This window comes from Vombatus ursinus, unplaced genomic scaffold (assembly GCF_900497805.2).
Source record: "Vombatus ursinus unplaced genomic scaffold, bare-nosed wombat genome assembly UNPS02009132.1, whole genome shotgun sequence".
NCBI classification, from domain to species: domain Eukaryota; kingdom Metazoa; phylum Chordata; class Mammalia; order Diprotodontia; family Vombatidae; genus Vombatus; species Vombatus ursinus.
The window spans coordinates 3,868,768-3,895,306 of record NW_020948910.1 but is presented as its reverse complement, the minus strand read 5'-3'; the positions used below and the strand labels follow the sequence as shown (position 1 = coordinate 3,895,306).

The window sequence follows — 26,539 nt, the reverse complement described above, 5'->3', positions numbered from 1 at the left end:
TAGGGAATAGGAAACTTAAGACTAACCTGGGCTGTTGTTTAGTGACATTTATGAGGTAGAGAAAGGAAAGAAAGGAAAAAGAAATATTTGGAACCAGAAGTGCAGAATTGAAGGGACCTTGGAGGCTATTGGGACATTTATTAAACACCTACTGTGTGCCAAGCACAGTATTAAGGGCTGAATCGCCACTGTAGGGTACCCTGCTCTGTAACAGTCCCCACAAATGGTCATAACTAATGTGCTTCAATATCTCCAGTGAGGAAGAACCCCCGGCCTGAGGAGGCTGTCCATTCATTCCACTCTTGGATAATTCTAATTTTAAGTCCCCTTCTCTTCACCTTACCCTCCTGGCTTCTGAGAGTAAACTCAACATACACGGCAGCTCTTCCAGCACTCTCCAGTTGAAATGTTCACAGTTCTTCAACTGATCCTTATGTATACAGGGCATGAATTCAAGGCCATTCACCACCTGGGTCACCCACCTCATCTCTCCGGCTTCTCAGTGAGCTTTCTAAAATGTGCTGGGAACTGAGTTAGAACCCTTGTATTCTGATAGGGCAGAGGACAGTCCATCTTAAGTATCATCTAGCTCACATCTTTTGCACAAGACTAGCATGAGACATGTAGACAAATGCCTTGCTAAAATCCAGATAAATTGTATCTGAGAATTTCCTAGGTCTGTGAGTTTATTAATCCTGTAAAAACATACCATGTAAGAGCTAGAAGGAATCTAAGAGATCTAGAACAGGGGTGGGGAACCTGTGGCCTGGAGGCCACATGTGGTGCTCTAGTTTCCCAAGTGTGGCCCTTTGACTGAATCCAGACTTCACAGAACAAATCCCCTTCATGAAAAGGTTTGTTCTGTAAAACTTGGACTCAGTCGAAAGGCTGCATCCAAGGACCTAGAAGGCCACATATGACCTTGAGGCTGCAGGTTCCCTATCCCTGATCTAAAATAACTCCCTCAGAGGTGTGGAAACAGGAGCCCAAAGATGTAAAGTAACCTATCTAGGGTTGTATAGCTTACTAGTAGCAATGACAGAAATAGAAAATAGATATGATATCCAGTGCAATTTTCATAGGACATGATAGAACTGGAAGAAAACTTATTGATTATCTGGTCATAGGATCATAGATTTTGAGTGAAGGGCGCATAGAAAGGTCTTCCTCTCGTTTTACAGAGAAGGAAAATGAGTCCCAGAGAGTTTAAACAATTTGATTTAGGTCACACACTTAGTAAGTAATAGAACATAGATCTGAACCCAGGTCCTTTGAGTACAAATCCAGCACTCTTTCCACTATGCCACACTGCTACCCAACTCATTTGTTTTACAGAGGAAACAGGCTCAAAGCTGTAAGTGTCATTGGCTGAGCCCATTTTGGGACCCAAACAAATTTGAAAAAAAAAATTGTGTATATAATAATCAGTTGTGTCTGACTTTTCATGAACTCATTTGGGGTTTTCTTGACAAAGATATTGGAATGGTTTGCCATTTCCTTCTCTAGTTCATTTTATAGATGAGGAAACTGAGGCAGACAGGGGGGTTAAGTGATTTGCCCAGGGACACACAACTACTAAGTGTCTGAGGCCAGATTTGAACTCAAGTCTTCCTGATTCCAGGCCCAGTGCTCTATCCACTGTGTCACCTAGCTGCCCCATAATAATAGTTCACATTTATATAGCATTTTAAAGTTTATAAATTAAGTCCTTTACTCACCCAAAAAAACCAACCTTGAGAAGTAATATTTTTCTCCATATTGCAGTTGAGGAAATTTGCCCAAAGTCATACAACTAGTGTCAAAGTATTCTATAAACAAGGGCTATTACCGTTACTATTAGCTAATCCAATCCATACCTGAAGCACAAATCCCCAAAACATTGCTTACAAGTGACTATCCTGCTGGGAACCCACTGCCTATTAAGTTAGCCCATTATACTTTCCTACAGTTCTAATTCTTAGGAACTTTTCCATTTTATTGAACTGAAATCTGCCTCTCACTAATTTCACCCAAATGGTCTTGGGAATGTGTTCTGAGGCCAAGCAGCACAAATCTACTTGTTATTACACAACAACCCTTCTGATATTGGAGGACAGTTATCTTGTACCTCCTAAGTCTTTTCCAGGCTAAAAATTCCCAGTTCTTTCAATTGATTCTAATATGGTATGGTTTCTGACCACCCTACTCAGGATATGCTACAGCTTGTCAATGTGCTTCTAAAAATGTCTTTACTAGAATGGAACATAATACTTTAAATGTGGTTTGACCAGAGCAAGATCCAGTGAGACTATCATCCTTTTCATTCTGGAAACTATGTATTTATTCTATTTATTAATTTATTATTTTTTGATTTATTATAATTTATGTAAAATAAATATATTTATTATAATTTATTATATTTATTAATATAGGCTAAGATGACATTATCCCCTTTGACTGCCATATAATACTATTGTTTCATTTTGACCTTGAAGGTCATTAAAATTTCAAGATCTTTTTCAATGAAATGTTGTCTAGTCACATTTCCCCTATTCTACACTTGTGCAATTGCCTCCAATATAGATTTTCTTTGTCTGGTTCAACCAGTCTTTTGAGAAGGGTAGGATCCAAATGAGGTGGTTTCATTGTCATTAATAATGAAACAAGACCATCATAAAATTGCTGACACATCTGCTCCATTTTAGATCTACTTCTTGTCCTCCTGTCAGTTTCCTCTATAAATATACTTAGGAATATGTGACTTAGTTGTATCATACATCAGTCTTTTACAAACTTGACCTCTGTTGCTTTTTATTATTTTATAAGAATGTTAGCCACCATGATGGAGAAGACCTAACACAAATTTCAAGTTGAAAAAAGATTCTCTGTTGATAGTAAGGTCCTTCAGATGCTCCTATTTATAGATGATATCTTTCTGGTTGTATTATACACATATTTACATATATGTATATAAATACATTGTATTGTTATGTTATATTATGTGTGTGTATCCTAAATTTCTCCCAGAACAAAGATCCATCTTTTTACTACCAATATCCTTTCTTTGAACTTTTAAAATAAAGTTCATAGAACTGAATTCATGGCTCTCCCCATCTTGCTTAGTTATTTACCCCGTTGACCATCACAAACTCCAAAATGGTTATGTCCCTGTAACTTCCACTTCACCCACCAGTTCCTTTTTTTTTTTCAGAGTTGGGTCCAAAAAATAATCTCACTTATCATCTCCTCTAAATTTCTGATAGATTAAATTATAATAAGGACAAATCAAGAATTTATCAGATGCTCTATTATTAACAGAGATATGTCTCTAGTAGATAGATCTCTAGAGAGTTTAAATTTCCCATGCAATTCTATTCCACTTCTGTGAAGCTTTGTCATCTGCATTCAGGAAATCATCATCTATTTCTTCCTTCTGGTCAGGTAGTCTGTAGCGTACTGACACTACATTATTACTTTAGTTTCTCCAACCTTCAATCCTTAACCAAAGACTTTTCGTCATATTTGCCTCTTCAAGTCCATGGACTTCTCCACAGACATATGTTTTATGTCACTTATCTAATCTATTCCTTTTGAAAATGGTACATTGGCTTGGCCATATTCTAGTCATGAATAACATCTCACCAAGTTTCTGTGATACCCAATTTATATTGGGTATACCCAATGTATACCTCCTAACATTAAGATATCTAGTTCACTTTATTATTTACACTATGCCCATTTACATAAATATCTGAGATCACGAATATGATTACTGATATTCTTCTCAGATTTTTGTTACCTGTGAATTACTGGGTATGCCCAGTGCTGTTCTTTCTTTGTCATAACCATTACTCTGTATAACATTTGGCTTAGCAAATGTGGGAGGGTGAGCATTCTCCTTCCAATTCCATTTTGAATGATAGAGTCTAAAAAAAGAATCAAAGTTGTTGGCCACCCAAAGGGCATTAGAAAAAGGCTTGGTGGGCATGAATATGCTACAGCATATTAATAACAAAGAACTGTGCAGAAGTGGTGTAAAGGATGTCACTAGGGAGAGACATGAATAGAAAAGGAAGTGAACTGATTTTACAATGTGAATAAGCAATGACCAATGGCCTGTTTATAAGCTCCATCCCACTCTAACTACTGCCAAATCTCCCTGAGTACATTTTTTTTTTTACTCTCCAGTTGAACAAGAGTTCCGACAATGAAGATTTCCCTCTCTTATGTGTGTCTACATACATATGTATTTTTTTCAGGGAAAAACTCATCATTATAAGTGTTGCATAATATCCTAAAGGCTTTTTTTCTCCTCTTATTCAATTTTGATTTTAGTTAATTGGGGCTAATAGGGACAGCATCTATCCAAGATATGGGTACTAATAGATCAGCCTCCTAGGTTGTACATCTAATTGTTTAACATAATTTGAACAATAAACAAGTCTTCATACACTTTGGATAGTTAGTATAGTCACTCTTTACAGTACAACTTCTTTGATAGTGGTAAACACCTTTGTTGACCATATATCTCTGTATTTCATGCTTGATTGATAATTGATAATTATAATGATATTGATAATGATTGATAATGATAACCAGAGGGTAATTATTAATTAGAAATTTTCCAGTCAGACTTGTGATTTCAGTTGTGTAGAAAACTCCTGGTGAGTAAACTCTCTCTTGACCAATGAAGGTTGATATTGGTTCTGCAATTATATACTCATAGAGTTGCCTTGGGAATTCTAAGTGACTTAAGTGACTTGCCTAGAGTTCCTTCACCAGTATATATCAGAGGCAGATCTTGAATCCAGGACTTCCTGACTCTGAAGCCAGCTCTTTGTGTACTATGCCATGCTGCCTCTCAATCAATTATTGACAATAATAATTATTATTAATCAGAGTTAAGTATGAAAAAGAAAAAAGTTATATGAAAATAGATTCCAGTGGGTCAAAAGAATATAATCTATAATACAGTATACAAAGAAAACAGTTGATTTCAAATCATGATGATGATATCTTTATTTTTTAAATATTTAGCAATCCAAAGCAAGTAGACCTAAAAAGAAAAGAAAAACAAACCATTGTAAACATTATTTTTATTGCAGCCTTGTCAAATTTTGATGAATTTAATGACTATTTCCAAATGATGGCCAGTGTTTTATGCATTAAGAAATAAAATTTAATTTTATAATTATTTCAATGATAGGTAATACAAATGGCAGAAATTAACAAAAAAAAGCTTTAGAGACAACATTAAAGGGTAGGTATTATTAAAGGAGACTCTTAAGTTCCAGACCAATCTAAAAAACATGACTTTTATACCCATTTAGAGGACAGATGGGTATAAAAGAAATTTATCACTAGGGGATGCTAAACCACTAACTACAGGAAGCTCATTTGCTACATAATCCCTCTAAAAAACAATTTATATAAACTTCATATAAACCTCTATACTGTTGATAAAAGTAAAGCTACATGGCCATCTTTAAATTGATTAAGAATATCTGACATTATCAAGTTTCTTTATCTAATATCTATCAAAAGTATATCTAAGGTCAGGTTAAATGAAGGAGGTGATATCAAATGATTAGGAAAAGAATGATCTGAGGTCCAGGACAGAATCTGTGCTGATAAGCTTTGGTAGTTTTTATTTTATGTGGTGGTTCATTTTCCCATTTTCTCATTACCTCAGGCCATTTTGAATAGGAACTTCGTGACAATCCTTTGTGAAATGGTGAAATAGTTTTACATATAAACAGGAAAAGAATATATAGATCATCTTCCTAATGATGAGTGCTAAATTCTAGGCCCCATGCAAAACATTCCCCTCATGGCTCACTGGTATTGGAAACATTAAGGTCAGATACTGTGGTTTGTCACTCTTATTATTGGGCATCCAAGTATAGAATGGCAATAGTCTATTAAACAAAGGTGGTGTCCTTTCTACCTGACTTGTTTTGTGGTCTTACCTATTTTAAATGGCTATTCACTGGCTGAAAATCACAGAATCACAATATTTGATAATTGGAAAGAACTTTACTGGCCATCTAGTCCAACCTATATATTAAAGGAATTGCCACTATAACATATAACCCTACAAGTGAACACCCAGGATCTGCTTAAAAACTTCCAGGTATAAGGAACCAGCAATGTGCTGGTAAATGTTTAACAAATGACTCCCTAGGGGAAAAAAGAACACATGCCACATTTTTAAGTTTAATCTGCATTATCAACATTTTCTTCATCACTTTTTTAAGTTTAGAGAAACAACAAAACAAGAAATCAAGGGGGCAGCTAGGTTGCACAGTGGATAGAGCACCGTCCTGAAGTCAGAAGGGCCTGAATTCAAATGTGACCTCAGACGAAACACTTGACACTTACTAGCTGTGTGACCCTGGGCAAGTCACTTAACCCCAATTGCCTAAAAATAATAATAATAATAATAATAATAATAATAATAATAATAATAAATCAAGCCCTAACATGACATTTATTGATTTTGAATGTGTACATGTTCACTGAATATTTAACAGTAGTCTCTTGTAAGCCAATATGAGCTGGGCCCAGCTCATCCCTGGAAAAGGGAACCCACCAACTAAGTAACACATAATTAAGCAATATTTTTTTTAATAATAAAAAGCAAAAAAAAACCCCAGACATTCGATGGTTAAGGGTTCCTAAAAGTATTTTCATTTAAATAAACCTACTCACCCCCACCTCCAGGCAGCACTAACTATAAATGAACACATTGGCTAGAGATTGAAATGAAGGAGGGCGTAGACATAGAAAAGCCTAATGCATGCTCTTTTTTTTTTAACATAAACATTTCTCCAATAGCTTATTCATGTACTCTTTCTTCTATTTTGTAATATAAACAGAAAAAGATGACTGAGAGGAGTGTTATGGTTTTTTAGCTGGTACTAAAAGCTGACTTAATCATGTTATATGTCCCAGAAGATGTATAAAACAAATGCTCTCTGATGGTGGACCACAATGGGCAACTCAGGCAAGGGTGTTTCACTCAGTTGAATCAACTCAGGAAATCTTCAGTGCATGTCCTTGTTGAAAATCCTTCTCCTAAAGCTAAGTAAAAGTCCTTTTGTTAATAGCTGAATGATCGACAAGTGTCTCATTTCATTCCAGAATTGAATATAAACTGCCAGGGGACAGGACTATATCAGGCCCACCTTAGAACATCAAGAAATAGCCAATAATTAAATTTATGGCATCAGATAAATGTATACATATGTCCAAATTATAAGCAGCAAATGCTATGAGCTAGAGATTGTAATGGAAGGAGACAAATTTGACCTCATTGGTATAATTGAAACTCAGTGGGATGGGAACCATGAATACAGTATGCCTTCTGAAAGGGTATATATTATTCAAAAAGAACAGAATTAATCAAAAGAGACATGAAGTAGCAAGTAGCCTTATGTTTTAACAAGATATATTCATGGGAGAAAATATAGGGACCAGAGAGGAAAGAGGTAGGGGGAGAGAATTTTACTTACTAAGCACCTACAATGTGCCGGGCACTGTGCTCAGTGCTTTACAAATATTGGCTCATTTGACCCTTACAGACATGATGGGGAGAGTTTGAGTAAGGATCAACGGAGGGAGAAAAAGAAGTGATATTGCTGTGGGAGTGTGCTACAAACCATCTGAACAAGAGGAAATAATCAAAAAGTTTAGGAATTCTATTAAAAACTTGGGCCAGAGACATGATATAGTTGTTGACAGAGGGACTTCAATTATCCATACATCTGCTGGAGTGCTGTCTGCCAAAAGCAGAAATGTCAATACATTCTTGATTTGCCCTAATGATAATTTCATACTCGAAAGGTAAAGGAAATATCAAAAGGAAGCTATGCTCTATGTGATTCTGCCCAACAAAGAGAAATTGTCTGCTGAACTAAAAATGATGGGAAGCTTAGGAGGAAGCATGTAATAAATAATACCAATTCACCATACAGAAAGAGAGGTAACCTTGGTTTAGCCTGAAATGTACCCTAGAATTTGAAAAAGTAGATTTAGAAGAGTTCAAGAGAATATTGTGTATGATTTTGTTCAGTTATTTTAGTCATGTCTGACTCTTAATGACCCCATTTGGGGTTTTCTTGGCAAAGATACTGGAGTGGTTTGCCTTTTCCAGCTCATTTTACAGATGAGGAAACTGAGGCCAACAGGGTGAAGTGATTTACCTAGGGTCACACAGCTTCTTAAGTGTCTGAGGCTGTATTTGAACTCAGGAAGATAAGTCTTCCTGACTTTAGGCCTGGTACTCTCTCCACTGCACCACCTAGCTGCCCCATTGTATATGATACCCTGGACTAAAATTTAAAAAATGAAATTCTACAAGGGAAATTATCCAAGGAAGAATTGGGAAGTTCTTAAGAATGAAATTCTGAAGAGGAAATGGAAACAATTGGGAAGTACTTAAACTTTGAAGACATTATAGAGATACATGTACATCTTGAGGATCAAACAAGTCCCATAATCCAAAAGTATTTAAAACAATGAATATTTCTCAAATTAAGACAAGCCAGTTGTTAAATAGTAGAACCCCCTACAATATTGTCTTAGCAGCATGGGGAAGGGGGGAAGGCAGGTGAAGCTCAAAGTGAAACTCTTATCATAGAGGGGAAGTCTAAGCTAAAAGAAACCTACATAGCTATTAATACGTCAGGGAATTTAGAGGGTTGGGTTTTTTTTTTGTTATGGGTTAATCATAGAAACAATAAGAAAATTTGTATTCTCATCCAAGAGAATGACTGAAGGGAAGAAAAACCTAATGATTGTAATAGCGAATGTAAATGGAACTAAACTCTACAATAAAATGAAAAAATTAAAAAACTAGATTTAAAAAAAGCTGATCTTTAACAACATTGTATTTACAATAAACATTCAATCTAGAAATAATTAAAGAGATCTAAAATTAAAAAGTAGTCTAAAGTTTATCACACTAGTACTAAATCACAAAAAGCTGAAATGATACTAATTTTATCAGAAAAAAAGTTGAATTCAAACCAGAAAGCAATTTAAAAAAAATTAATGGACTTTTAAAAAATCATTTTAAGGGTTCTGTACAAAGTGAAACTATTTCCATTTTAAATATATAGAATTATAATTAGTAGAATTATAAAGGAAACCCACAGTTATGCAGGAAGATGTAGTTAAAGAGAGGCAGCATGGTGTGGTAGATAAGGCACTAGACCTGGGATTCAGGAAGACCCAGGTTCAAATCCCACTTCATATATTTACTAGTTTTGTGATCCTGGACAATTCTTATATGTAACCTCTCTGTGCCTCAATTTTCTCATCTCTAAAGTCATAGTGTTGTCTTAAAGGCCTCTGAGGTACCTTTGAGCTCTAAAATCTATGATCTAGAATGATAAATACAATAAAAAGGAAGATATGAAGACATTACATAACTTGAATATTAGTCAAATTAGATCTAATAGGTATGTGAAGATAGTTTAATTAAAAAAAAAAGAAAGAACATTGGTACTTGTTCAGTATTTGTGGGAAGTACAAAAAAATTCATCATATGTTAGACCGCAGAGAAGATAGATAAATGGGAAAACAAAAATTTAATATGCCATATTTATGGATCATAATGAAATCAAACTAGCAAATAACACAATAAAATGTATAGGTCCATGTGAAAACTAAAACAATGATTTTATTAAATAATGACTGGGTCAAAGGGTAAATTATAAAAAAAAATCTTATATCAAATATGTAAATGCATATACTACATATCAAGTCTATGGAATGCAGCCAGAGCTATAGTGAAGCAAAGTTGTAGCTTATAGCCAGGCTTATTTAAATTTCTATGCCCACAATTTTTTTTTTTGGTGGAGGAAATTGGGGTTAAGTGACTTGCCCAGGTCACACACCTAGTAAGTGTCTGAAGCCAGATTTAAACAGACTCCAGAGCCGGTGCTCTATCCACTACTCACAATTTTTTTGAGAACAACTTTGAAAGAACAATTTTTTTTCAGACAGATTTTTGTTTTTGTGATGGTGAATTCTGATCCGTTTGCACTTTAATGAATATTGTTGCCTCAGGTTAGCAAACTGAATAGTAGGATACTTCTTTGTCTTTAAAATTTCAGGCATTGCTTCTGTGGTCATTTTTGTTTCAAAAGAGGAGTCCATCTTCCTATTCTAGAAAATACGTTTTGTTTGTGTTTTTTATGTTCTTTTTTCTTTATCAGAAGTAGATTCTCTTTATAGGTACAGATGATTGTGTTTATTACTGGTTGTGTCCTGGTATTTTTTTGAAATGTAATTTTTATTTTTGTTTTATTGGGTTTTTTGGAGGAGTAATGAGCTTATCTAAACTGTCTTGGCTTTATCTTAACCAGATGCTAGAATTAAGATATTGCTAGGCAATTGCTAAATTTATTGATATGTATATCTCTTAAAAATCTGAATGCCACTGTATTCATAATTAATTGTCTGATATAGTTACATGAAAAAGTAATTGGCATTGTTTTCATGATTTGGCTCCATGTCCTTTGCTGTGTTATTATATTGTTTAAGTAAAGACATTAATCTAATAAACTATGATTGCTGTACTGTTACATAGTTATTCTTTGCGTTAATATGCGCACATGTGAAACAATCTCCAGAAAAGATGAGAACAAAGGCAGCTGAGTTGTACTATTTTACTTTTGGAAAACATAAGGTCTCTTAATATTAGGAATAGACCCAGGCCTTAAGAATGAGGTCATTTTAAGGAGATTGGGCAGGGTGAAAGGATTTGAAAAATGTGCACTTAAGGCTACTAGTGTTAGGTGAGGCAGGTGAGATAACTCAGGAAGTTTTTTTAGTCACACCTGGGAATTTTGACCATCAGATATGCCTGAGGAATTGAAATTCCTTGGAACTTCATACTATCCCAACCTCTAAGGATAAAGAATTGCTTAAAGGGGTAATCTAATCAAAGGAGGCATTCCGATATAGAAACTGAATGTCATAAATAAATTCAGCAATTCCACTTCATCTGTGAGTAAGGCTAAGGCTATACTGAGCCTAGTATTAATGGTAGGTCAATGCCATAAACCTCAAGCCTGACATTTTCTTTGTATAAGAACAACTTCCTCCAATAGAGAAATACTGGGAAATGTGGATTGGACAGACAAGAGTAGGCCTGAAACATTAGAAGGTCCCTGAGCCAGATAAAGTGATGAGACTGACAGAGAGCCTAAGGAGATCACAGCTACAGTAGCAGCTGCAGTAGCAGTGAATAATCTCACTGATGTATGACCAGGTGACTGTCTTCAGGGCCAAGGATGACCTCCTCCCCCTAGCCTTGCTATGGTTTCCTGAAGCTGTATCTGAGAAGATTTTAGCTTCTGCATGACAATGCTCCATTCTTTTTGCTAGTGTATCCAACATAAATATAGACATCTAATCAATAATTACAAGAGAAGATGGATGTTTTACTCTAATGATTACTGGTGGAAGTGTTCTTATGTCAGGTTTTCATGCCCTCCATTCACTCGATCCTCCACCTTGCCAAGGAGAATACAAGTGTGGACTGCACCATCTCTCATCTGGATTGTCTCTAGGTCTGTGCATGTAGCTTAGCACTGGTGGTACTATTGCCCTGCTGTACTTTTCAGAAGGCTTGGGGCCTTCTGAAAATGAACCTTTTGTATTAGGAGTTCCCGTCTCATCTCAGACATTATGGGCAGCAGTTTCTGTATCTAAATAGCTGTAATGACATCTGATAAATGAAGGTCATATATACCATGCCCTGGATCAATCTCCACAGGTCAATTTTACCTGCATTCTCAGGGTCCACAGTGCCTATCTGTATCAATATCTGCACACATTGCTCCAAAATGATGAGGAATTCCACATGGTTTTCTCCTTTGTGCTGTGCAATATTAGAGAAAAAATGAGGATAGACTTCTTCTGATCTGCTCTACAGAAAAATGGACACTGTGGCTCTGATATGTCTGGACCCTCTGATACTCACTGGAGTGTTAGCATGGTTCAGAACTAATTCTAGTCTAAGAAATTTTAGCAGGATATTTCAAGCAACAAGGAGGTAAGAGTTCTGCTGAGAAACTCTGGAATTTAAGTGACTCTGAAGTTAGCCGACCAATGGAAAATTAAGCCATACAAAATTATTGAGAGACTGGGCAACTTGTCTCTTGGCAGAATAGCCCCTAAGAATGGAAGGGGCCCTGTCAGGACTATTCAGCACAAACACTTCTTGACCATGGGAGGATCGCTGGCACTTTGGATGGAGAACTGATGGAGAGAACTGATGGACATTCCCCTCAGGGAAGGCTGAGAAAAAGAGAACATTCGCCAGTTGTACAAGCACTTACTGACTCAAATATGGACACAGAAAGTCATGTATCTAGAGAAGAAGGCTGTGTTTTGTTATAGGGCAGGAGAAATGAACCAGAGGCAACTCCCTTCCTGCCCAAAACTTCTAAGAGACTCTGAGAGCCCAGACTAAACCCATAGGGCATGAACATACTGATAACCAACCTGCTACTGTTGTCAGCCCAGATATAGATAAATAGGTCTATAAGGATCCTGATAAGAGAACTAGACCCCTGAGACCAATCACAAGGCTGAGTTAGGATGTGACAGGTAAACCTGAAAATATGGTTGTACATGTATTGAGGAAGTGATATTAGAGATTGCCCACATGAAATTTGCCTTGTGTATAATTGCATTGTTTATTGCCGTACATGTAAATTACATATTTGAGTGTTCTTATTTCTTCTTTTGCTGCTCAGTTCATTTGATGATGTTTTTCTTATGTTCCTGCTATAGCAAGGTCTGTTTATTCATTGTTTTGTGTATAAACTAATGCTTATGGTCAAGCTGTATTTCACATGTGGGCCTGAAGTTGGTGTTATTGTTGCTACTAGCTACCTTTGCCTTATTAGTCAGCCATGCTTTGTTTACAATTGATTGATATGTATTATGTATATGCACATATGTTTGAAATGTGCATGTGTTATGTCATGCATGTAATTAGGCATGTTGTTACTGCAGTACCCTCCAAAGTGATGCTCTGTATAGAGCCATGTCTATTGCATATATTATTAATGTTCATTTGTTTTACTTTGGTTTCAGTGGTACCAAAAATTGGTTATCTGAGATGCCAGGAAAAATCATCCTTGTTGTTTTACAGTACTGTTGATTGTGTTTATACTATAAAGTTACAGGTTTCAAGCTTGCTTCAGGTAATTTTTGCAAGAGACTTCAAAAAGTTTTGGTTTGGGGAAGGAATGCCATTAGGAGCTAAGACCCATTTGTATAAGACTATCTTTAGTGATGGAGACTGATCACTCTATGCTCTGTGCCTACTTACTGTACCAGAAACTTCACTGAATTTCCTCTTTGGTGAAATTTGGCACTCTCTTTTGGTTAAACTGAGATATCTTATTCCCATTGGGACAGCTCATTCACTCTAGATACTGTCTGCTATATTCTCATCTGTGTAGCTCTTCTGATTTCTGTTCACCAGTGGCTTGGATAAAAGGGTTTATTTTCTAATGGTTATGTGTCGTTTTTGTATACCCAGCATGTGGCCTTGGATATATAGTTTGGGGCACTCCTTCCCCATTAAGGGATAGCAATGAGAAGTGTAGCTTGAACCTAAAAATTATTTTTCCTCGACTAACAATACTTATGGAGGAAAATAGATTATAATCCTAACCCAGGGCCCTTTTTCTGATGAGAGGCCAGCCTCATGGCCCCAATTTCATGTTTCCCTCCTGGCAGGAATGAAACTCTCTTGTAGAAAGGCAAATGAAGGAGTGTCTCCACTCCCCCAACAATCATTGAGAAAGAAACAAAAGCAAACCTCTTGTTACAAACGTAGTTTTAAAAAAATTCTTCCATTAGTCATGTCAGAATATAGATTGAAAAAACTTATTTTGACATGGTTTATCACAAGTCCTCTGGAATCACAGTTGGTCATTGTATTGATCAGAATTCTCAAGTCTTTCAAAGTTGTTTCTCTTTATAATAATGTTGTTACTGTGTTCTCCTGGCTGTGCTTACTTCATTCTGCATCAATTCATACAAGTCTCCCCAGGCTTCTCTGAAACTGTCTCCTTCATTATCTCTTAAAACACAATAGTATTCCATCATGTTTATATACCAAAACTTATTTAGCTGTTCCCCAGTTGGTTGACACTCCCTCAGTTTCACATTCTTTGTCATAGCAAAAACTGCTATAAATATTTTTATATATTTTAGTTAGAGGTTATTTTGCTTAGGACTAATTCCTTCCTTAATCTACCCTCTCTCAATCATCCTGAGGCTACCCTTACTTCTCTTTTCTTAATTTTGTGGCTCTAGCAAGACACAAGTTCCCTGAGCTTAATTTTTCTTATCTGTAAGATGAGGATAATATACTTATATTACCTACTTCCCCATGTTGTTGTGAGAATTCGATGAGATAGTGTATAAAAAGGGTTTTGTGAACCTTAAAATCTCTATGAGTGTTATCCACTATTATTGTAAATATCATCTGCTACACCCAGACAACTTTCCAGAGAGAAATGTCCATGACATTCCTACCTGGTAGATAGAGCATTAAACTTGGAATCAGGAAGACCTGAGTTCCAATCCTGTCTCGAACACTTCATTAATTATGTCCCCAAGTAGATCACTTAATTATTAGCTTCAGTTTCCTCCTCTGGAAAATATAGATAATAAAGCATCTACCTCACAGGGTTGCTGTGAGGATAAAATTAAATGTAGTCAAAGCAGTTCTTAGGGGAAAATTCACATTTCTAAATTCTTTCATCAAGAAAAAAGTTTTGAAGAACAGATCCATGAATTGGGCCTGCAACAATAACAAAAAATCAGAACATAAAAAATTTTAAATGCTAATTAAATACCAAAAAGGAATTTGAAAATCAGAGATTAACAAAATTGGAAGCAAGGGATAAAATAAGATAACATGTAAAGTGCTTTGCAAACCTTAAAGCCCCTATATTATTATCGAGTAACTTTATTATTATTATATAACTAACTATTGTTGTTTTACTGCATTATAAAATGGACAACATTTCAAAAGTTGTCATTTCATAATAGCCAATATCCTCAGGATCCCCCATTTGGAGAAATCTGAGAGACAGATATTCTCTGAATGGAGAAGAGATTAAAGAATTAATGTAGTCCTGAATAAGAGAAATGTCAGCTCTGCCCTCTTGGCTCCAAGTACACTTATGGGCCAGTGCCCATTAAGTCATCCTAACCTTCTAAGATGCTCAGAGTTCACCCAGAGTAACTTTCCTAGAGTTGGCTAGGATCTACATTCTTTGAGCTGAATCAGCTATCTTAGACCATCATTTAATAAACTATTGAACAGTAAACTCTCAAGGGTCCTAAACTTCATTCAGGTCCTTTTCTTTTACTAAGGAATTAGGCCTTTGCTAAAAATGAATGTGTTGAATTCCTAGCATCTCTTAAGATTCAGTGACATTTGAACAAAGCAAAAAAAGGCGAGGGGAGGGGAAGTACATTTCACAATGATCTAATAGGTACTTAATAAATGTTACTGGATGGAATTTGTTAAACTGAAATTATCAAGAAAGGTGGGGAGGTTTCATACCTTGGTTCAGAATGAAATTGGAGAAGGACCATCGGAATTAGTGACCTTCAGTCCTTTGACCATTGCCTGGTGTTCTGACCAGCTCTGGTGGCTACCAGTCAAGGTTAGAACCGAGCCCTGGAGTCAGGTGGATCCCACTGGGACTCTGTGGAGAACTACCTGTTGGCAAAGTGATTCGATTCACATTCATTGAGAAGAGTGCATGAAGACAGGTCATCTATTATGGAAAAACAACACTCAGTTGGGGACGCTGATTTGATGCCATGGCCTAGATTGCATTCTAGAGCAGAGTGATAGAGGATAAACAGATGACTCAGTCTTGAAAGTCCCAGAGCCTGAGTCAGTAGCAGTCACAAATATCCATGCCTCCTATTTTTACTCCTCTCCACTATTTAACTGATGCCTTCTAAATATCACTCTTTATAGATCTTGCCACCCCTCCCACCCGCCTCAGCTTTGAGTCCCCAAAGCTAGTAAGCATTGTTTGCTTCCCTCAAGATTTTCTTTGTCTTTGTTCTTCTTATCTATGATGTGCTAGTAATCAGAATTCCAACCTGCTAAAGGTTGCTCAGGTCTCAGTAATTGAGCTGCCAGAGACAAACTCCCCCTCCCCCCAAAAAATACTTTAGCCCTTCAGAAAGCCCAGTCCCATCACCCACTACCCCCTTGAAACATCCCCCTACGATAATATCCTGCTTCTATTGCCTGAGCCATGAAAGCTGAGACTGTGTCAGTTTTCATCTTTTTTAAGCCATGTGTATTATAGGGGCAAATGTTTGTTGAATGAATGAGCAAAGGTGAGTCATGGAAAGGAATTTTCAGGACACAAAAATGCAGAAATTTGATAACTAACCGTAAGGTTTATCAATGTCTTTTGTGTGTAGAGAGAAAGAGAGCAAATACTACATGTAGAGAAGGGGCCCAAAGTGTGGAGTAAAGCTTCATGTGTTACCAGGGGTTGATGTTGTGTAGGTCAAAGGGAGGTAGATATCTCTAGCCTCTTCTCCCCTGACCCTTCTCCAAGGGAGACTTTCATTCTTGCCAGGAGGAGAAGCAGGAAGTTGGGGCTGGAGACCAAGGTGCTCTTCTCAGAGAGAGGGGGCAGTGGCCTAGAAGTATATCTATCTGTGCCTTTAAACAGTTACTCTAGGGGATATGATTGTGCTCCATCTAACTTCTGATTGCTTTGTCATTTGGGGGGGAGGACCCCACATTCTATATCCAAGGCTTGACCTCTTTCTTCTCCAGAAGACATAGATTATCAAATGTACACAAATAGGCTCCAATATGTTCATTTGGTAGGACTCACTGGTGATTAAATTTAGATTTAAATAAAGAGTGATTTATTTAGGGGAAGCTAAAAGTCCCAGACCTCATTTTTAATGGAAAAGGAAACTTATTTCTAAAAATAGGAATATTCAAGATTCAATACATAGAGTCATCCTTGACACTTCCCTTTCCTTGGACTTCCATCCCCAACCAATTGCTAAATGTTGTTAATCCTGTCTTCACAGTATATCTCACATTTGTTGTCCCTTTCTCTCTACTCAATCCAGACTGGGTTCCTCATCATTGCTCACCAGGACTACTGTAACAGCTTTCTAATTCTTTCAGCCCTAAGTCCTAGAGGGTTTGTTTTTGCTTACCTTTGGAACATCGTTTTGCATCGAAGTGGGAATATATTACACCAATCCTCATTCCTGTATGCTGCACTGTCCTCTTATTTCACTCTTGCTCCCATGCCTCTTAGGGCTGGGTAGGAGATGAAGAATGTTTTTTCCAATGATGGCCAAGTCATACCCTCATAGAACTCTTCCTTCACAGAGACTTACTGCTGTACACCAAGTCTTTCATTCATGTTTCATTAGTATTTATTAAGTACCTACTATGTGGCAGCAAGCCATAGTGGATAGAAAGGTATCTTCAAAAGCCAAGATGAAATGGGTTCAAGTCTCTCCTCTGATGCATCCTGGCCATGTGACCCTGGGCAGGTTGCTTAGCCTCTTGGTCCTCTCGCCAACTTTCTAAGGCTGTAAGTTGTAGAAGGTGCCTACCAGAATTGGTAGAGAGAGTTTCCTTGCTTAGACGTCCTCTCTACCAAGAAAACCATAGGTTCAGTCCACCATTCTTATAATACTATGGGCTAGACACTGGGTTTGGTTAGACAAAAACAGAGTTTTTCCCCTTAAGGATTCTACATTCTACTGGGAAGAATCAGAATATATACAAATAAATGCTAACTATACATTCACACACACACACACACACACACAGAGTAATTTCAGAGACATGCTAACAACTAAAATTACAAAAGGTTTCTTATTTCTTATAGGGGATGACATTTAATGACCATTTCTTTCTTCATGCAGAAGATTAAGACTATTCCAAATGAACTTTTCTTGAATTTGTCTTTTGTTGTTTAGTTGTTCACTCATTTCTGATGCTTTGTGACCCCGTTTGGGGTTTTCTTAGCAAAGATACTGGAGTGGTTTACCATTTCCTTCTCCAGCTCATTTTATAGATGACAAAACTGAGGCAAACAAGGTCAAATGACTTATCCAGGGTCACAAAGCTAGTAAGTGTCTGAGGTCACATTCGAACTCAGGAATATGAGTCTTTCTGACTTCAGGCCTAGTCCTTTATCTACTGTGCCACCTAGCTACCCTACTTGTGTCTTTACCTTGACACATTTCCTTGCATCTGTCAACTCTGCTGTGGTAATATTGTGCCTATAGGCATTATCACAAGTATTGAATCATCTGGCTCCATATGATGGGAAATGAAGACTTTATGGTAGTTTTAGTCTGAGAAGAATTAGTTTATTGAGAGAAAATGTTCTCAGAAAATGTTGTGCCTTTTGTAAACAGCCTCTTGCCTCAGGACAAGGAATGTGTAAGTTCCTAAAGGCAGCTGACACCCAGAATGAAGAGGCTAGGGGTTAGGGTGATACAGAGTCAGAGATAAGAGCACATGGCCTTTGTGTAGGAAATTTATCTTGATGAGGGCTGGGTGGTAGGGCAAAGCTATGCAGTTTGTACATAGGGTAATTTCTGCCATGTGGTGCTATTTCCACCTACCATTGTTTTCCTCACAAATTAATATTTCTAAAAATGCATGCATACATGAATGAATGAATGAAAAACATTTACTAAGGATTTACTATGTGCCAAGCACCATGTGGCACAAAGTGGGGCGACAGGGTCAGATCTAAAAAGACAACAACATGGAAATTGGTTAGAAGAAAGAGATCAGAAGTTTAATTTAACCCATGAGGGAAAAAAAGAAAAATGAAGAGGGAAAATTTGAGGCATGAGGACATAGCCAATGAATCATAAAATAAAATTCATAGAATAGATTAGAAGGGAAGATAAATAATAAGGCCAAAATGCAGGCAAACTTCTTAGAAAGGGGTACAGTGATGGAAAATTACTAAAATTAAGAGGCCACATGAGAAGAGGAGAGAGATTTTTAGCTAATTGAATAACTGAATAGAGAAGAGAAAGAACAAAAGACAGGGAGAAATAATGAATGAGAGAGAAGATAAATAATTTAAGCACAATCAAAAAATTTGGGAAAGAATAGACAAATAGGAGTGGAGGAGAGAGTCCATGGGAATAGATTAGCATTAAAGTAAAACTAATCATAGGGACAGAGTAGGAAGTTAAAAAAAAAGATTTTTAAGAGCAACTTTAAGGAAGTAAATGAGGAAAACACAAGTCTAACAATCACAACTTCAAATATGAATGGATTAAATGATACTAAAATTAAAAAGGATGGCAGAATGGATAAGAAAACATAAGCCAACAATCTCTTGTATATAAGAAGTACATCTAAAAAGTAAAGACACATGCAAAATGAAAATGAGAAACTCAAACAAAATTTACCAAGTATTAGCTAAGTCCAAAAAACCTGAAAACTTGTAACATGTTGTCAGGAAAAAAAAATTTACACCACCAACAGAAATAAATAAGGAAGTTATATTTAAAGGACCTATAGATAACATACCAATATTAGTATTAAATACATATTCGCCACCTGGAATAGCATTGAGATTCAAAACACAGAAGCTAAATGAAAAACATATAGATAGTAATACAATAATATCAAGAAACTTTACATTTCTTTTTGCAGACCTAGACAAATCTACTAAAAGGAAAATTAGAGAAGTGAATAATCTATTGGAGAATTTAAAGCTGAAAGACTTCTGAGTTGGACATATATGTATTTTTTCAGCACAATTCTCTGTTTACAAAACTAGACAATGCACAAAGGCACAGAGAAATTATAAATAAATGTAAAATAAAGCATAAATACTAACCTCATATCTTATAGATCAAAATACAACAAAAATATCAATTAATGCTAGGAACATAAGCAAAAAGATATAGACCTACATAGGAACTTTATCATAACATCTGAATCTATTAGTGGGTAAAGGGACAAATCATAGAATCAATATTTATATGAAGAGAATGATAATGATGAGATAAAATAGCAAAATTTCTGTGATACAGCTAAAGCAATCCTCATAGGAAAAAATATATATCCCTGAGAACATATATCAACAAAATAGAAAAATGAAATAATAAACTAAATATTTTTAAATTAGAAAATAAACTCCAAATAAGCAAACAAAAAGAAATCTTTTTTAAAAAACAGAGGAGAAATAGATAAATTGGGAGATGAATCACATCCCTTTCCCACAGTAGCCAATCATGGGACTTGTCTTCTGTAAAACCATACCCATACCATGTCTTCCATCTATTGTTCAATCTCCCAACTTCCTCTTTCTAACTCTAGTCTTGGTCCCTCAAGGTAGTAGAACACAGCCACACCTGGGCCTCTATAACAGCAGCTGCACAGGTGCCAATGGGAAAATACCCCATTCCCCAACACAACAATCTGCCATCCTCTTCCCCCACCCCATCCTTCTCCACATCATCTCATGGCCTCAGCCCACACCTCTTAGAGCGAAGGCTTTGCTTTGAGGAAGTGAGCACTGATTAAGAGTCCCACCTCCTCACTTTCATTATGGATAGGAGAGTGACTCACACAAGATGACTAAGCATGAATGTATTGCAACATATCACAAATTTCTTTATAATATTTTCACCCAAAAATATATTTTTTCCCTCCCAGACTCACCCCTCTTCCAAACTTCACCATTACTGTTGAGGGTACCACCACCCTTCTGGACATCCAAGTGTCAACCTTGGGGTCATTTTGAATTCCTCATCCTCCCTTACCCCACATATCTAATAAGTTGCCAAATTCTATCTCTAACCCTACCTCTCTTTCATCTGTTCCCTTCTCTCTACTCACACAGCCACTCCAATGGTTCAAGCCCTCACTACCTCTCACTTGAACTGTTGCAATCTATCCCCCTGTATCAGTCTGCCCCACCACTAAAATCCATCCTCTACACAGCTGTCAAAGTAATTTTCCTAAAGCTCAGGTTTGATCATTTCACTCCGCTACTCAATAAACTCCAGTAGCTCTCTATGGACTTTAGGATCTACTGTTATTTCATATTTATTTCATTTTTTAAAAATTTCTAATTTTTTGTGTTTTGAATTGCACATAATCATTAGTATAGTATACTGTACAGACTATCTCTCCTTGAGAGCAGACTATTTTTTTACCTTCCTTTGTATGCCCAGAGCTTAGCACAGTTCCTGACACATAGCAAGCACTTAATAAATGTTCAGTGATTAATGTGAAATTTATAAATAATTATACCCATATTAGGGATGCCACTCAAAAATTTTTACTGATGATATGCACAAATGAAAAAATTTGGACAACACCAATCTAGTCCAACTTTTTCATTTTGAAGATAAGAAGTTTAGTCTCCTGGAAGTTTAGGGGCCTACCCAAGGTCATAGAAAAGGTTTGAAAGCCAGATTCTCTAAGCCCAGTACTGTTTCCACTGTACTTTGCTGCTGCTTCCAACTCATGCTATCTAAACATGAAATTCCCAGAATTCCCTTCTCCTTTTTTGCCTCACAGTTGCATTTACTCTTGGCTTGCAAGCATAGTTTGTTACCTACTTAGCTATCTTCTAGCATACATTTTTAGAGCCTTGGAGACAGACCTCTACAGGAAGGGCGACGTTTTTGGAACCTGGCTACAGGGCTTTCTGGGAGATGTAGTCTCAGTTCTACTTCCGTGTCCAGTACAGGTTTCCTCTACATGTTCATCCATACGAAGGTTTCTTATTAAGAGTGTTAACTCCCAGTGGGACAGTGTCTCTCACTGTGTTGGGATGTGGCATAAACTTAATAAATGCTCTGGATACTGATGATAACTGTTCTATGAGTTTATTTGATATGTTAATGGAAAAGGATGACTGAGAGGATGTTGGATCTAAAAAATCATGGATCTAAAAAAAACAAAAACAAACTTTGAATATTCAGTACTTTAAAAATCCATGATTTCACAAATTCAAAGGAATTTTGGAGAGGTATAGTTTGGTGAAGACAGGTCTTGGTTTAGTATAAAAATGGGAATACCATGATAATGTGTTTTAGTGTAACAAATGGTTTGAATAACTGACACAATCTGCTAAGATGGGAAATTATTTTCAGCCAAAACCATGGTATGTGGATACTTAAAAGTCATCAAAATTGGTAGAACTGTGTTTATCAGCCTGGCTCTTCTCCTTTTTGTTTTTGTCTCATTATTTTTTTGGGGGGGGGGGGGGGCAATTTGGGGTTAAGTGACTTGCCCAGAGTCACACAGCTACTGAGTGTTATGTGTCTGAGGCTGGATTTGAACTCAGGTCCTCCTAACTCCAGGGCTGTTGCTCTATCCACTGCACCACATAGCTGCCCCTCATTATTCTTCAGTAAGGCTTCTGGGTAAGTTTGACTTAATAGCCTGGATTAAAGAAAACCAAAAAAAAAAATATCTGTAACTGATTTTGGTTTAAAGGACAATTTTTTTTTTACATTTTGAACTGATCATAGAATAAGATATCATTGAAGGCCTGAAAGCACATAAGGAGATAACATGACAATATTCTTAGTTAATGACTTAATCATAGAACTAGAAAAGACCTTAGATATCATCTAGTCCAGTCTTTTCATTTTACAGCTGAAGAAACTGAGAACCAGAGAAGTGAGATAACTTGCTCAAGATAATTGAGCTAGTTAGTGGAAAAAGCAAGAATATAGCCCAGATATTCTGATTACTGGTCTAGTAATACAAATGTGAGATAATCTGAGGCTAAAACAAGGATTTAGCTATTGGATACTCAAAGCTAACAAGAGCTGGCCCTGCTTAAAATGTGTCTGTCCATGTTTCCTTTTCAATATTGCTCCCCTTCCACACTCCACAACTAAACATTGTCTTTCTCCTAGGACTTTAGCCCAACTTGTGCAAGCTATTACGGGAAGGATGTGCCAGGCACTGTGCTAAGTGCTTAATAAATAATATATAATTCAATCCAGGGTAAATGACTGGCTCAGGTTACATAGCTCGTAAGTGTCTGGGGCAGGATTTGAACTTAGGTCTTCCTGACTCCAGGCCCAGCACTTCATCTACTGTGCTACCTACCTACCTATTACCAAGCTCTTAGTTATTGTCCTTCTATGATTGAGTCTGGCAAAACTTAACTATTCCACTTCTTATCCCTTTGGAGCCAGGCTTTCAATGCCTTCTGGGAGAACATGGACAAGACTTAACTCAAGACGAGACTATGGGAATGAGTTGCACTGTCACCACTGAAAGGAGTATCTACATTGATGGGCAGATCCATTTACCCATTAATTTATGAAAGTAAATGTGAAGTCCTGTACTTGGTTTCAACAACAGTATTAATGTACGTATGGAAGAGGGCTAGGGGAAAACCTCCAACGTCTCTTACCTTCCAGATAGTATAAAGCATTTGGACAGGGGCTTTCTTGAGACGATTCCTTAGCAAAAGAATGATTCATCGTCTGAGTTTCAGGCCAGGTAGGAAGGGAGGATGGCTGTACAACAGGTCAGAGTGGGAGATCTTTGAAGTTAAGAGGGGTCCTTGCAGTGCCAAATCTCACTCTATGGGTAATGTCAACCAGACCAAACCAGCCTCTAACCTGTGGATGGCAGGAGCAGAACACAGCAGGCTAGAGACAGGAGAATCAGGAATCAAACAGAAGTTTAATTTCAAAGTGAGGGAAACAGTTCTCAAGCAAGGTGGGGAATCTAGACACATGTGCCAGGGACACTCCCCTAGTTGGGGGGAGACCTGAGGCAGTATGGGGAGATCTCAATACTTACCCCAACAGTTGCGCAGTGAGCTGTAGCCCTGACAATGAGGGGTAACGGTAACAATGTGACAAGTTTGATTCATAGCAGGGCTTCATGACCAGAACATGGGTACTTGTTTGAGCTCAGAGAACACCTGGTGTTGGTCAAAGCAGTACAATAATTATGTGATTTTGCCAGAGGGTGAGACCATCCAGAGGGTAAGCTCAAAGAATTGTTGTTATGCCAAGCTCAACACATAGCTGGCTTGTTGGACCTTAGCTCTGGAAAACAAGCTGTCTCCTAATGTTTTGACCATAACTACCTGTTTGCCTTAGACTTATGATTCATTTCTTTGTTTCTGGAAAATTAACTTTGTTACAGTTAGTCTAGAAGAAGAAACTTTTTCCATTATACATTGATTTAGACTTTTCAGTAGAAGATACCCACTCCATATGTTGGTTTATATTCCTCAACACATTCATCACAGATCTCTCTAAATTGTGCTTTTCAGCAGGATTTATGGGTATTGTCAACAGAAAATAGAGTCTTGCACAGACTTTGAATTATGTTGTCATTAAAAAGGGCACAAAAAGTCTATCCAGTGACTCAGTAGGCAGGATATTACCACATGAAAGTGGTGAAGTGAGAAGAATGCTAGACCTTAAGTTAGGTCTTTGTAATAGAGTTGCTGAAGTAAAAATTATTTTCTTCCAGATGCATTCTAGGCTGTGCACATACATATATGAAAAGCTGAATTTAAGGAATAATAGCAATAATTTGAAATTATATTAGGCTTGATGATTACAAAGCACTTTAGACTCATGAAATATAGCTCATTTGAGCTTCACAACAATCATGGGAAATATATAGTGCTCAGTATTATATCTCTGTTCAACGAAGTAGGAAAGTGAAACTTGGAAAGGTTAAAAGTCTTGTCCACGACACGATCACAAAACCATAAGTGGGAGAGCTGAAATCCAAATCCACGTCTTATTTCAAGTTTTTGTATACTTTCCAGTAGAGCATGGTGCAAGAGTTTTCTTGGCTTGTGGAAAATGATGATTTGTAACAAAAAGGATTCTTTCGTTTTCTAGAATGATTCATCAAGAAATCCTGTTCATTAGTCATAGGTCATAGGATTAATTAACTAGTCCAGTGGTTATCAAAGTGTGGTCCAACTCTGTCTTTTTGCTTGTATTTCTATCTGTAGTGCTTAGTAAAGTGCCTGGCACCTAGTAAGCCCTTAATAAATGCTTGTTACCTGCCTATTTAAAAGAAAGCAACCAAAATGGTGAAAGGCCTTGAGTCCATGCCATAGAATGATTTGTTGAATGAAGTAAAGATATTTAGCCTGGAGAAGAGAAGACTCCAAGAATGTGATGACTTTCTTCAAGTATTTGAAGGTCTGTTGTATGGAGGATCAATTAGATTTATTCTGTTTGACCTCAGAGGGCAGACCTAGAAGCAATGGGTAGAAGTTATAGGGGCAAATTTAGGCTTGATGTGAGGAAAAACTTCCTAAAAATTAGACCTTTCCTCCAAAAGTGAAACATTGGGAGGTGGTGCATTCCCTATTACTTGAGATCTTCAAAGAAGGATTGGACAATGACTTGTCAGGTGTATTGTAGTAGAAATTCTTTTTATTGTTTGGGTTGGAGTAAATGGCCATTGAAATCCCTGACCAATTTCAAATTCGCTGATTATGATTCTATAAAGGGTCACTAAGTCATCCTTTCTAGTACCACTTGGTTCTGCTGTTGGGGATCCTTAATAGTTTTCCTCTTTCATGTTTGGTGGCACTCAGCAAAAATGTCATCCAGGGCATGCGTTGGCACACTCTGACATTCAAGTAAATCATACTCTAGGTGACTTTTGCTCAATTTCAAATGGGTAGCCATTAATTTTAAGGGGGTAGAAGTGATAATCTGGAAAATGCCATTTACAAAAGACTGCTCTTCCTAAATACATCATAAATTCCCTGAAGAGCATTGCCTAAATCATTAGTTTGGTGTGTTTTTCCTCTCCTCCAAAAAGACCAAGTAGATTTCTTTATACTACAGAAGAATCCGAATTCTGTTAGTAGCAAAACTCATGTTATCTCATCTTGTTCTCTAAACAGTATATAACAGCTCGGTTGCAGTGATATGATGCAGCATATCCCATATTATCAGTAGTGCTCCAGTACCTCTGATACAAGCAGGATGAGTTCATATTTTCACAAGATAGCCTTATATGATGACCCAAAAAAGGGGAAGAACGACACTGCATAACTAGCAGTGGCACTGGGTGGTGGTAGGGCTTTGCTAAGCAAGTGAGCAGGAATTGTCGATCCTCTTATTTACTCCCACGCTTGTTTATAAGGGCTGGATCTGTCTTTCCCAGCCTTGCCCTAGCCTCCTCCCCACTGCCATTGCTTTTTCCTCCAGTTTTTGGCTCTGGAAGAATGATTTTCCTTTCAAAATGGCTGAGGGAAGACAATAAGGAAAAATGGCTGAGTCCCAGTGCACCATGACCTCTTCCCACTGAAACTGCTGACTCATTTTGCCGAGAAATATCTGGCACTACATTTCCTTTCTTTGCTCTGGGTATTTGTAAAATGGAATCAATAGTTTTCTCATTTATAACTTGAAGACCCCTAAAATAGCCCTGATGAATATATGTTGCAATTAAAAAAATTTTTTTTCTTTCTTCCAGGCATTCTCCTTCTCTTTTCTTCGC

The 26,539-nt window shown here is 37.0% G+C and overlaps 1 long non-coding RNA gene across 3 annotated transcripts in view; it reads right to left on the bottom strand.

Annotated features, from left to right (window-relative positions):
• Window positions 1-4,995: 4,995 nt before the first annotated feature.
• The window catches only part of LOC114034907, a 62,244-nt gene continuing 40,700 nt past the window's right edge, over window positions 4,996-26,539 (bottom strand). The window contains exons 3-6 of one of the 3 annotated variants that reach the window (XR_003568154.1): window positions 23,457-23,667; window positions 15,590-15,748; window positions 14,551-14,818; window positions 4,999-5,035 (exon numbers count right to left, since the gene is read on the bottom strand). This is a non-coding gene — a long non-coding RNA (uncharacterized LOC114034907). Of the gene's footprint in view, window positions 5,036-6,915; window positions 7,063-14,550; window positions 14,819-15,589; window positions 15,749-23,456; window positions 23,668-26,539 lie in introns of those variants that run through there. The other 2 variants (XR_003568155.1, XR_003568156.1) reach the window with 2 other exon arrangements.